Genomic DNA, 13,034 nt, shown 5'->3' on the forward strand with positions numbered 1-13,034 from the left:
TCCCTCTCCCAGGGGGCCCTCCCTCCTTCCAGCGGCCAGTTTCTGCAAGGCCGCCTGTGCCAGGCTCTCAGAGCAAGAGCAGCAGAACTAGGGAGGCCCTTAGAATGGAGAGGGGGCCGAGGGTCAACCAAGGGTTGGGCCAGGGCTTGGGGCTTGCCCTGTGGTGCCTGCACCTCCAGTCAAGTCAGGGGTGCCCTGAAAGCAGAGATGATCTCGCAGGGCTCCAGGCTGATGATCATTAGCAGCTTCAAACTGTTTAACATAATCTGCATCATCTTGCCAGGCTTCACATCAGCCCAGGTAGGTAGTTTATCTCCATTTTACAGCTGAGGAACTAGGCTTGACGAGGTCAAGGACCTTTGAGAGCAGAAGCGCTAACATCCCAATGGCAGGCAGTGGGCTGACAGTTGAGAAATAAGGAGACTCTGGACGCTCCCACCCATCCACTTTTCTCAAGACCTTCCGCAGGTCTCTGACCCCCCTCACCCCACTCCCCAACCAAATCCGAGAGGAACCGTTTGATCGGACTCCTTGGCTACGCCGCCCTCCAAAGGGGTCCTGGACGGCTCCCTGGGCCACTCAAGCCAAGGTGTGGTCTGTGCGGAGGGGGAGCCGCAGTCATTACGGCCCAAGCCCACCCCCACCCCACCCCCGCCCCGCCGTTCTTTCATCCTCACTCCGTGCAGTCAACTCATTTTCTGCACAGAATGAAGATAAATCACTTCGCTCCGGAAAACTGCATTTAGCATCTCATTCTCATTGTGAGGCCGGGAAGTTTTCATCGACAGAGCGTTCGCGGTGCAGATGGCTCGCCATCTGCCGCATTCCCTCACGCTCTCACCTTATAAGCAGATTCTGTCAGGTTCTAGGGGTAAAAGCTTAATTAACAAGTGGTGTGTACAATTATGTACTTAATTATCTACGGCTTTTATTTCTTTGTTTTTTCTCGTTTTTCAAAAGTTTGGTAACAATTACCGGCAACTGTTCCCCCTGCAGTTTCTGCACCTCTTTTTTTCCCCACGTGGAGAGGGGCAGGGCGGTAACAGAAGAGCTTCCTCTTTCCTCCCTGGTCCCCTGCTCGGGACATGCCCGCGCAGCATGGCCCACTCCAGACTGGGTGACCGGAAGCTCTGGGAGGTGGGCTGGGCGCCTGTGTTTCTAGAACAGTTCCTGTGGTGCTGAGCTGCAGCCCAGGCTGCAGGCTTCCCTCCTTGGCCAGTGGTCAGGGTCTTTCTCCATCTTGCCCCGTCAGCCAATCCTGGCACAGTGGGTGTGGCTATACGAGGGCGGGGCGGGGCAGGGAGGTGGGTAAGAAGAACAGGGTGCTGGGGGCGGGGGCGTGGGGGGGATGACCAGGGACACTGCTGCCTCAGGGTAAGGACAGAGGCAGCTTTGGGGATCTGAGCACAGAAAAGCAAGACGACTTTGAGTGGAAACACAGAAAGTAGCAAATCAGAGGGAATTTGGTAGGCTCAAGCCAGACCCATGGATGGATGCTTACAAAGAAGTGAGTGGATTCCACTGCAGCATTTCCACCTGCAGGCCCGCGTGACCTGAGGGCCAGGAGGCCGCGTCTCCAGGCCCACATCTCCCGCATGCTTCAGAAGCAAACTTGTCAGGGGCGTTCTGTTTCAGCGTACCTCTGTCGGGGTTGGAAACTCAGTCATCACACGTGGTGAGAAAGAAGCCCCAGAGGTGACCAGAGGTTCCCCAGCGCCCTCCCCACCACTCCCAGCCCAGAGCTAAGGCCAGGCACAGTCTGGGGAAGCCCGGGGAGGGGACGCAGCAGGAAGGGAGATGCAAGGGCAGAAGAATTGCAGAATCAGGAGACCAGGGCTTCCCTTTCTCCCTCCACATTGGTGGAGAAACCTGACGGATGCTGCCCTGACATGATGACAGAGGCCACGGCCAGCACCCTGCCTGGGTGTCCACTTCCTTGTCCATGTCGAGTGCCGGGGCAGGAGGAGCTCTCAGGACAATGCCAGATCCCCCTGCCATAGGCCCTGGGCTCTGTAGACACCCCTCTCCTGCCTCTTAGAGAAGTGAGCGACAGGCTCTGCGGGGGTGGCGGGGGGAAGGGACGGTGGAGATGGGGCTGAGCCTGGGAGAGGGGCTCCCTGAGCCACCACTTTGCCTCGCCCAGGGTTCCTTCTGAAGAGGACCGCCTGGCCCCAGAGAGGGCGCACCTGGCCAGTCCCAGCCCCTCGAGGCAAGTCAGCTTGAGGTGAGGCCAGGGGTGGAGAGAGGACACGGGGCGAAGGGGTTCTGCTTCCCAGAAGGTTGATCTAGAAAGGGTTCAGAGCACAAGGGGCGGGGGGGGGGGGCGGTGGGGGTGCAGGATTAGCAGGGGTGGGGGGATTAGCCATGGGACTTTGGGACATGAAGCTGAAAAGAATCATTGGGGAAACAGAGAGCTGAGGCAGTGGTGGGGGAGGGGAGCCAGGTGTGGGCAGCAGTCCTGAGGGGAGAAGGGACTTCTGTCTGCCCCCCCACACCCCCCGGCCAGGGTCCCTCACTGCCTCCTGTGCATCTGTGGTGCCCTCCTACCCTGACCAACCTTCCCCTGCAACCTCCGTCAGCTGCGGGAGGCCTTGACAAGGAAAGCCGGTCGGGACAGAGGCAGGTGGACGCCCTTTATGGAAACCGGGGCCAGGAGACCAGGGCAGCATGTCCTCTGGGGACAGGTAAGTGGTGGTAGTTGATCCCAGCCGAGACCCAGCAGGAGAATGAAAGATAATTACGAGGTTCAGCCTCCCCACTGGGGAGGAGGGGACAGAATCAGGCGGGGGAGTGGGGTGGCTGAGAACCCCACTCCCACACACGCACGATGACACTTCTGGAGACTTTTGCTGTCCAAGGAAACATGGCTCTCTGCCTGACAGCACTCCAGCGGGGGCTTTTCACCCATCAGAGAAAAAGCTCTTCAGATACGTGGCTGCCGAGGCTGGGACGATGGGCTTTTGGGGGGACTTCCCCCGGGTAACTTTCAACCATGGATACAGCTTCTTCTGTCCCCAGACCCCAGACCCCTGGTCTGGTTTTCTCCAGGAAGGAGAGGTTGCCACAGACTAAAGGCCTCCCTTCCCCATCAGGAAGGGGACCCCCCACCTCCACCTGCACCCCTGGCCACAGCTCAGGGCTACCTGGGTCAGGTGGCATGTCCCCCTCTCCTGTGCTGAGCCAATCCTCAGATGCTCAAGGGGACCAGACTCTGCACGGGGTGCTGTGCGTACCTCCAGCGGGCAGGGCACAGCCAGCGAGGTCAGAATGGAGCCCCAGTGGGGGACAGTCCTGTAGTGCAGCTCAGCCTCTGCCAGGTGGGGAGGGGTTTGGGGACCCCGCTCCCACTCCCGCTGCTCCTGAGGTGACCGTGCTCCCAGCGGGGACACCACACCAGTTGCAGGGGTGCGGAGCAGGGGCGAGAGCCCATTTCTTGCTCCCTCTTGTGGGTGCTTATCATTTCTGGAAGGCGAGTGCAGAGAAAAAGAGAACAAGCCAGGTGTTCAGGCACAGAGAAGAAAATTTATTAAAGGGAAAGGAGAGGGTGACTGACCCGTGAAAAAAAGCCAGTCCCCTGCCCTTCTGGTGGGTCCTTCTTATACTCTGCGGATGGGAAATTGGATCCCCTGAAGTGGGAGGGTGAGTGTATCTTTCGCCTGCAGCTGGACTCTGGTGGTCACATAGTCGTGAGCAAGTCGGAGATGTGTGGTGTCGCACGGTAGGCTGGTCTCAGGCACCAGCGATGAGGTCAGGATGTCGCTTGAGCAAGATGGTTAGTCTCGCAGGTCACTGTGCCTTCATTTTATGTGCGAGGTCAGCACAAGGAGCCATTTGACACTGAGTTCCCAGGTAGGCCTTCACAGGTTCTATCTCTGCTCCCTCAGCCTCCCCGGTGGCCCCTGCCACGTCCCCACCTCACCCCCAGCCCCGAAGGCCAGTGCGCCCTCCCTCATCCAGCCTCCCCCAGGCCTGCCGTGGCTCCCTCCTGGGTGGTTCCCCACTCTGGGCTCTCTCAGCCCTGCCTGCCCCTCTCCGCACTGCTGGCCCCCAGCACCCACCCCCGCCGCCGCCCCCCAGAGGAGTTTCGTTGCTAATGCAACATCAGGGCAGGCGAAGGAAGAGGGGCTGTGGGGAGAGCCTCCCACCATCTCTACATCAGTAGGTCACGTGCGTGCTGCCCCTTTCCCATGCGGGCTGTCCCCACCTGCCATGGGGTCCAGCTCCATGAAGCACCTTGTGAAGCCTTGCCGGCCTCCCAAGCCCAAACTCACACTGGTTCACACATTCGGCTCCCAGGCCAGGGTGGGCACTCCCTCTCCAGGCTCCTCCAACGCTACCGTCCCCACTGGGCTCTCTGCTGAGGGTTTCTAGACAGACCCCACCTTTGCTGAGCCCACTCGTGGACCCCCCTCCTCCTCCTGCTGCTCTGAGCCAGGGCAGGCTTCCCTCTCCCTGTGTTCTCAGCCTGCGGCCCCTCCTTGTCAGCAGAACACTGTCTTCCCAAGAAATCGCATCCTGTGCTCTCATTTTAAATTGTTTTTAAGCCTGACCTCTGCAGAAATCTTAGTCCTCTTCACCGCTATGGTGATGTCTTTCACGTCTAATAAGGGCTTCCCTTGCTGATGATGAGCGTGGGATGGGGTGAGGGTGCGAGAGGCTCGGATGGGTCCTGGGCCAGGCCTGGGAAGGAGGGGCTGGGGACCTGGGTCCCCAATCAGGGATTGGGGACCTGGGTCTCAGGGTAGAGGCAGGGTCGGGGAGGTTGGGGGGGATCTGGAAAGGGATGGCTCGCTTCCCTGGGGACCTGGGTCTCAGGGTAGAGGCAGGGTCGGGGAGGTTGGGGGGGATCTGGAAAGGGATGGCTCGCTTCCCTGCCACCTTGCTGATCAGATGCACTGCCCTCAGGTTTCTAACTGCTTCACACCAGACCCACTGGTGCAAGCAGCTGTTCAGAGAAATTAACACCCCGATTTTGGGGCTTGCCATGGTGCCAGGAGGAAGACCTGCCTCCCAGGCGACTGGACCAGGTTACCGGGAGGACATTCCACCTGGAGAAGGGGGTCAGTGTGGGAGATGTGCCTGATGGATGCCAGTGTGTCTCGGGGAGCCTAGCCGGTTTTACAAGGCCAGGGGTGGAGGCCACAGGGGGGCAGACGGTGAGTGCAAGGGTCCGGCAGGGGACCCAGCTCTCAGTCATGGAAGCGCACAGCATCAGCCCTTGGCTCTGGCAGAGAGGCAAGGCAGTCTAGGTAAAGTCTGGTTTCCTTCTGAGGCTGCCCGCTTGGGGCCTGAGGGGGCCTCTGTGGATGATTTGGATGATTCTGACAAGATGACTCTTTTTTTTTGGTCTTTTTCTAAGCCCACACCTGCGGCATATGGAGATTCCCAGGCTAGGGGTCTAATCAGAGCTGTAGCTGCCAGCCTACGCCACGGCCACAGCAATGCAGGATCCGAGCCTCATCTGTGACCTACAGCACAGCTCACGGCAGTGTGGGATCCTTAACCCACTGAGCAAGGCCAGGGATCGAACCCACAACCTCATGGTTCCTAGTTGGATTCGCTAGCCACTGAGCCACGATGGGGACTCCAAGATGGCTCTTTATGGAGTTGTCTGACCCCTGGTGTCTTACAGCCGAGAATGTCAGAGCCAAAGAGGAGACTCTGGGGAAGGTCTGGCCTCCAGCCCTGGAGGGAACCAGGGCTTGGATGCAAGAAATAACTGCTCACACTCAGCTGTGGCAGGGCTGGACAAGGCTGGGCCCTGCCTCTTTCCCGCCTCACTGACATGAGGACATGCATCTCTCGAGGTACAGTCGCTCAGGTCTTGCTGGGCTGCATGCAGCAGCGTGCCCAGCCACCAGAAGTCACATTAATGCTACACATAATGACCAAGGAAAGTCTCACTCTGTCCCACCTGAGGCCAGCTGGTGTCCCCTTGAGCAGAAAGACGGGGGCCAGGAGAGCAGGGCTCTGGAGCTGGAAAGAGCCAAAGAAAGGAAATGTTTCAAGGGAACAAAAAGACAAAGACCAAGAAGCAGCTCCCTTTCCTTCGCTCTGCCCTCAGCCTGAATGTCGCCTTTGGTTCAGCGTCTGTTTGGGATTTTTGTGCAAAAATGAGAGCTTTTCCAGGAGGAGTCCAGATTCCACAAGATGGAGGTCAGGAGGCCCCCCCAGGTCCGGAGGGGGCTCTGTGGGCTGGGACGGCGCATCTTGTCTAGACCCCTGGAGGACCTGCTCCATGGACCAGCGGCTTTTGAGCTGAGCAGGGGCTGAGGGCAGACCTGCACCCTCTAGGCCACGCCTGGCTACATACCTCACAGGTCCTGGGGCGGGGGTGGCAGGTGTAGCAACAAGGAATCCGGGCTTACGCTTCCTCCCTTGGCATTTTACAGATTTGAAAGCACTTTCCTTTATTATGTGAAGCCTCTTCACCTTGGTGATGAGAGGAGATAAAAAGCCCCCCCCCCCATGCAGATGGGGAGAATGATGTGTCAGCTAGGTTCCGGGGTGGGACAAAGCCCTCCCCCCTTCCCTGAGGACAGCCACAGCCTACACAAATCTCCAATCCGATTGCAGAGTCAGCTCTCCCCACCCCGCCCTGCCCCAGATGTGAGGCAGCTGTCCCTGAGGGCCCCCAGACTGAGCAATGAGCAGGGATCAATACATCAATAGAAACGTCAGGCCAAACGCAAACAGAGGGAGGTTGGGGGAAGTGCAGGGCCAGGCGGGTCTGGGAGGAAAAGGGCCAGACGCCTGTTGTGAAAGAGCTGAGCTCTGTCCAGTGGGGACCTCACCTGCATGGTCACCAGAGAGAGAAAGACTATGAATTCAGGCTAATTAGGGACTTGCCCCCAGTTAGGACCCAGCCTCCATTCTGGGTCTGGGGACAAGGGCCTGCAGAGCGGGGTCCCTGCAGCGGGCTCTCCCACCTCAGCTCACAGCTGCGCGTCGGGCGTCTTAGCCCTACACCCTTCTCGGGGCCAGTGCTGTCTTGTGTCCCTTACCAGATTGTAAGCTCTGCGAGGGCTGGGAGCCCCCAGGGCCACACTGGGCCTTTGTGCCACAAGCACCGGGTGCACAGCCGAGGCCCCGCCCTCTGGCTGACTCGGAGCAGCCCAGCCAGGCAGCGGGCAACCAGGAAGGAACAAGGCTGACCCCCTGGCTTTGAGCAGAGAACAGGAGGCCCTCCGGAGAGGCCGGCGGTCCACGAGGTGAGTGATGGGAACCACCTGCGGCTTGGAGCGGCTATGGTCCATTTCCAAAGGCACCCGCTCCTGTCTGCAGAACATCAAGGGACGGAGAGGAACAAGCCGCTTGTAAGGATGCCAGATAACCAGACTGCAGGAAACTCCAGGGAGTTCATTTCTGGGCTCAGCCACAGAAACCCGTCCTTCCCCTTGGAGAGTTTGGAAAAAAATGTCCAGAACAGGGAAAAACGGTCTGGGGGGTTCTTTCCCCTGTGGGGGTGGGTGATTGTGTGGGGGATTTTCTCCCTCCCGCATCCTCGGATTTTGTTTTCCAAAAGGAAGCAAGAGGAAGCTGACAGGCCCTGTGAGCACTGCAGGGTTTGTTAAACACGACAGGGCTCTTCCAGAGGGGTCACCACACTGCTGATTTTCAGGGCTCTGGGAAGTTGCCCTGGTCCCTAAATGCCTTGAGTAAAATCACTTTAAAACGTGCTTCCTATGTAACTGTTAGGCTGCGTATGTCAACCCACTCAAGGAACAGAAGTTTCGTAAGGGAGGGGGTGTTGTGGCTTGGGGGAGAGGAAAGAAGTCATTCTTGGAGACGAGCTGGTTGGGGGTGGGACCTCCAACAGTTCAGCAGGAGGGGCCCTTGGGTGTCTGCAGAGCAAGAGGGGACTCCTGGCCAGGACCCTGGTGGTGGCACCCCCTCCTCTGGAGAATAACTTTGGAAGTTCTGTGCTCTGGGCTGACAAAGAATTGTCCCCTTAAGTATTACCTGATTCAAGGATTTACTGTGTTAAAAAAAAGGGGGGGGACCAGCCAGGTGGAAGAAACTGGGGTTCTTGGAATGGATTAGGACGTTATCACAGGAGACAGGGTTAGGGCGGCTGCTGCCAAGCCTGGTCCCCAAACGGTCTTCGGGAACTCCGGGACAGGCTCAGCCAGAGCCGTGGGCCCCTGAGGAGGCTGGGGGTCCTTGCCGACCCCCGTTCTTAAGAATGAGGGGGGAACAGGACCGTCTGAGCTTCGAGTAGACAAGCAGTGGGGAGAGCGGGCTTGGAGCTGACAGGCTCGCCCTCCTCTGTGGGATCGTGGGGGAAGGAGGTGTAGGGGTGGCCTTGGGGGGTATTCTGGGTCAGTGACCCTCAGATTCTCCACGTTGGCCTGAGGTGGACTCGCCTTTGCTTCCCCTCAGCTTTAGGCTTGCTTTGGTGGGAGGACCCACACAACAACATGCAGGCTCCTGATGTGGCAGGGGTACGGCAACAGTGACGCCTGGGGACTGATGGTGGCTGGGACAGGCCTGGTGCTGACCCATTTGCTCAGCCAAGGATAGTTCCAGCCCCTGCGGCTCACGGGCTGGGAGGTTTACCAAGTCCCATCACAGCCTCGACCTCCCTAGAGCTTCCCAAGGGTACTTCGCCGTGGGTAAGGCGGGGTTGGTGGTGGAAGCAGCGTTAATGCTCCCTGCCACCCCCCTGCCAGTTCTCCTCTTTGGCCTTGGGCTCCCACCCTCCCACCTACAAACGGATGGTCCAGTGGGGAGCCTCCAAGTCACCCCACGGAAGAGTCACTGGGATGTGAGCAGCCCGTTGCTTCCTCTGCTCTTGGCGCCTCCCAAGCCCACCTGATAGGATGTGGCCAGGACACGTATCACTACACGGGACAAAAGGCATGCCACAGAAAAGTCACCCCACAGAAGAGCAGCATACAGAAGATTCACCCCACTAAAGAGTCACCCCACAGAAGAACACTGCACAGAAGGTTCACCCCACTAAAGAGTCACCCCACAGAAGAACACTGCACAGAAGGTTCACCCTACTGGAGAGTCACTGGGATGTGAGCAGCCCGCTGCTCCCTCTGCTCTAGGCACCTCCCAAGCCCACCTGGAAGGATGTGGCCGGGACAGGTATCAATAGTCCCTACATGGGACAAGCGGCCCGTCCCCCTCTTCAGAACACGTGGAACAACTCGCAACTGGCAGTGAGTGGGGGAAGGGCAGTCCGAGCTCCCTGGGGTACGTGGCTGGCCCTTGCAGGGACCCAACTGAGCGCCTAGGAGCAGGAACAGCCCGGAGCTCCACAAGGGCAGTGGCATGTAGGTAACCCAGATCCGTGGGCTGGGGGCAGGGCAGCCTGGAGGATCAGACCTTGGCGAGGTTTGCTGACCAACTTCTGGGGCCGCCCCACTTCCCCACAAGGCTCTGGGGCTCTGGGTGGGGCGGGGGAGTTGGAAGCGGAGACGAGCCTGCACTTAGATCTTGAACTCCCAATTTTCTGTTTCTGGCAAGGAGAGTGGGGTGGGTTTGAAAAGGAATTTTGATCTTGAACTTTTGCCACTGACTAGCTGTGTGACCTTGAGTTGGTCCCTTCACGTCTTCAGGGAAAGGCCCTCCCGGAGCTGCTGTAAGGCCCGTCAGGTGCCCTGCAAGGAAAGCAGCCTTTAGTATGAAGATATTGAGGCCCCAGGAGCTGGGGGAGAGGGGCAGGTGCCTCGTAGCAAGGGTTGGATGATGTGGGGGAGGGGCAGGGCTTTCCAAAATGTGGGGGCTGCCAGGGTGGTGGGGGGGGAGGGCTCAGCATGCTTAAAGGGCCACAGAGCAGAGGGCAATGAACCCTCACTGGCTGCTCAGCTTCCCCTGATGTTTTTACTGCACGTCATAAATTATCATCCCATTTTATTCTCGTTTTATAGCCTCTTCCAGGCAGTTTCTGGCAATTTCCTCTCTTCTCTGGGCCAACTGGGTCCGCAATGGTTTCCTGGGCTTTATTTTTCTCTGTTGACATCTCAGAGTCCTGGCAAGTGGCCCAGCAGCTGGGGGGCTTCTCTGCCACCCGTTCGGTTGGAGCCCATGGCTGAGGGGTGACACCAAAGTCAGGATGCCCCCTGCCTGGCCTGGGGCAGCTCCCTGGAGCTCAGATTCTACGTGTTGGCTGGGCTCATCAAGCCTGCTTCTGGAAACTGCTGGGCCTCACTCCAGCAGCCGTCTGACTATGGCAGACTCTGTGGTGGACTTGCTTCCCCTCAGTGGCCGGCCGGCCCTTCGGCAGTTAGAGGAAGGTGCTAGGAAGGTCTCCACCACCCTTCCCACTACCAGCGTCCAGTGGCTCTGCCTGGTGGGAAGCTGGGGTGGGAGCCGGGGGAAGGTGGGGAGGGTGCTGACTTTGCACTTGACTTTGTATAGCCAGTCCCAATTCTATGACGGGTTAGGGACCCCAGGCAAGTCCCTTCCTCTCTCTGGGCACCAGTCTTCCACAATGGCCCCTCTTTGTAGTCCAGGGGACAAAGCAGATGCCTTCTCGTGCTCCTTCCAGCGCTGCTGGGCTGGGAGTAGGGAGAGGTTACTGCGCACGCGCAGACCGTCCAAGCAGGTGTTTGCCAAGTGACAGATTCACACGACGAATTAACGTACTGTGAACTGGAGATTGGCACTTGCCATCGGGCTCTACATGGATTAAATCATGAGCCCTGCAGCTGCCAACCCGCAGCAGCCTCTGAGCGGAGGGTGGAGACCAGGAGTGAAGGCCCTCCTGTGCTCTGGGAAAATTGAGATCAGGACTTCAAATCGATGTTTTTAGGAGAAGTTTTTGTGAGCCCAATTCATGCATCTACTCATATCTAGAAAAACACTAAACTCCTTCATGGCGATGGATATCCGTGACTCGTAGTGACCTTCATGAGATCAGCAGCAAACTTGTGTAAATGTGTGGATGGCCGCACGCGCCTCCCCGTTCACCTTTATCACACGTATCCTGGCAGTCCGGTTTTCCTCTTTGGGGCGCTATTTCAGAGCTGTCTGAAAAAACCTACACCCAGGCTGCAGGTAAGTAGACAAAACAAAGGCTGTCACGGTCATCCGAATGCAGCCACCTCCAGGGGTGAGCGCTGGGCCCTGAGGGCTGTGAACACTCAGGATCCTGGCCCCAGAGCTGAGCTGCGTTTCAAAGGAATGGTGTCCAGGAGCCCAGACCTCTTTTGCTCCCACTACCTTCCCTTTATTGCAAACCCTCCTCTGTATGCTAGCTCCCCGCTCCCCGCCTCAGAGCGGTTGGTTTCTCAGGGCTACCTGAGTTGCTGTCTCTGGGCTTAAGTCTTAATTTTGCCCCCAATAAAACTTAAACTCTCAAGTTGTGCATTTTTTGTTGTTGTTGACAGGGCGACTGTGAAACCAGGGACCCTGAGGAGACTTCTCTCCTTCACCTGAACTCTACGAGGAGATGGAGCCTGGGTGCCAGGAGAGACCCCTGTGCCCGTCCCTCTCCTCCGGGAGCCAAGACGAATGTGGGTGAGCCTCTCCTGGATCTCGGCTCTCCCGTGTTGGTTGATGATCCTGAGTTTTATTTGGCCGGGTGTAATGGGTACCTGCCCCCTCAGGGGAAAGATACTGGGGGTGCTGGTTGAAAGATACCGGGGGATACCCCCAAGCAGAGATGCTGGGAGGACGCTGGCCAGGGACACCTCCTCAGTGGAGAATACTGGGGGGAGAGAATACCCCTTGGCGGAGATGCTGGGGGGGTGTGTGTGTTCAGTTGAAAAGATACTGGGGACCATACCTCGACAGTGGAGACACTGGGGGCTCCTTTGAAAGACACTGAGGTTTGTTCAGTTGAAAGAGACTGAGTGGTCTGGGCTGAATGTTTAGGTTAAGAGGCTGACCTGATGCTTTTCCTCAGTTCAGCTGCATTAATGGAATTTGTGGGGATAAAGGTTAAGATATTACATGAGAGCATTTGCTCGAAAGAAAAGGGACAAGACTCCCCCAAGGGGGTTACGGTTTTCTCAAGTGACTGAGAAATGTAACAACGGGAGGGTGGAGGCTGAATCCTCGCGCCCTACAGGGGTCCCACAGGGAGAGCCACACATTTGTTAAAACTCGCTCTATCAGGGACATGTATAGGAACTGGCGATTTGAGCAGCCATGGTGTCCCAGATGCCACTGGGAGACCTGAGACCCGATAAGAGGGGGCTGAAGCAACTCTGGGCAAAACCTAGAGGCATTAAGCTCTCAAGCAGCACACTGGCCCACCACTCAAATGTCATAAGCAGACTTAGCCCCAACAAACTCAGCTGAGGTCTCTTAAACAAACAAATAAAAACACGAAGGGTATCAGGAAGCCAGCCTCCAACTAACACCTCAGCCAGGTTTGCAAGTACCTACTTAGTTGGGTATTAAAGAAAAAATTTTGCCCTGAAAATAGCCAAAAAGGACTCTTTTTATTGCATATGCAGTTGTGAGAGAGAGCTAGCTTAAAAGAGAGGAAAAAATCCTTTCAAAATTCTAACCTGAGGGAACTAGGAGACCCTGCTTCCTGTCCCTGAGCCTTGAGACCAGGCTCTCAGGAAGGCTTATCTTATCCAGACCGTCTCTAATTCCTGAGACTGGGAAAAAAAAAAAAAAAAAATGGGGAAAGAAGTCTTTAAAAAAACGTATTCCAATTGTTTTTTTAAACTAGTTGAATTTTGTGACATCTGAATCATGACTATGCCTGGAAAATCAATCTATGAGATCTCTGGTTGTGTTGGTCTATGTGGTTGCATGTGCATTACATACGTCTTAACTTTGGGGTGGTATTATCAAAAATAAATTGCAGGGAGTTCCCGTCCTGGCTCAGCAGTTAACAAACCCAACTAGCACCCCTGAGGACGTGGGTTCAATCCCTGGCCTCGCTCAGTGGGTTAAGGATCCGGCATTGCTGTGAGCTGTGGTGTAGGTCGCAGCTGTGGTTCAGGCGCAGGCTAGTGGCTACAACTCTAACTGGACCACTAGCTTGGAACCTCCATATGCCTTGGGTGTGGCCCTAAAAAGACAACATAAAAAAAAATTTTTTCAAGAATAAAAAAAATAAA

At 57.0% G+C, this 13,034-nt stretch overlaps 2 long non-coding RNA genes across 2 annotated transcripts in view; one reads left to right on the forward strand and one right to left on the reverse strand.

Annotated features, from left to right (window-relative positions):
• LOC110261705 lies at positions 3,375 to 6,390 on the reverse strand. Its single transcript, XR_002346169.1, has 3 exons — positions 6,314 to 6,390; positions 5,915 to 5,976; positions 3,375 to 3,795 (listed from the first exon to the last, which is right to left on the reverse strand). It is a non-coding gene; the product is annotated as an uncharacterized LOC110261705 (long non-coding RNA).
• LOC106504386 overlaps positions 6,692 to 13,034 on the forward strand; it is a 51,409-nt gene continuing 45,066 nt past the window's right edge. Inside the window, exons 1-2 of the long non-coding RNA XR_001297819.2 lie at positions 6,692 to 7,211; positions 11,343 to 11,472. This is a non-coding gene — a long non-coding RNA (uncharacterized LOC106504386). The remainder of the gene's footprint in view (positions 7,212 to 11,342; positions 11,473 to 13,034) is intronic.

This window comes from Sus scrofa, chromosome 7, assembly GCF_000003025.6.
Source record: "Sus scrofa isolate TJ Tabasco breed Duroc chromosome 7, Sscrofa11.1, whole genome shotgun sequence".
Classification (NCBI taxonomy): domain Eukaryota; kingdom Metazoa; phylum Chordata; class Mammalia; order Artiodactyla; family Suidae; genus Sus; species Sus scrofa.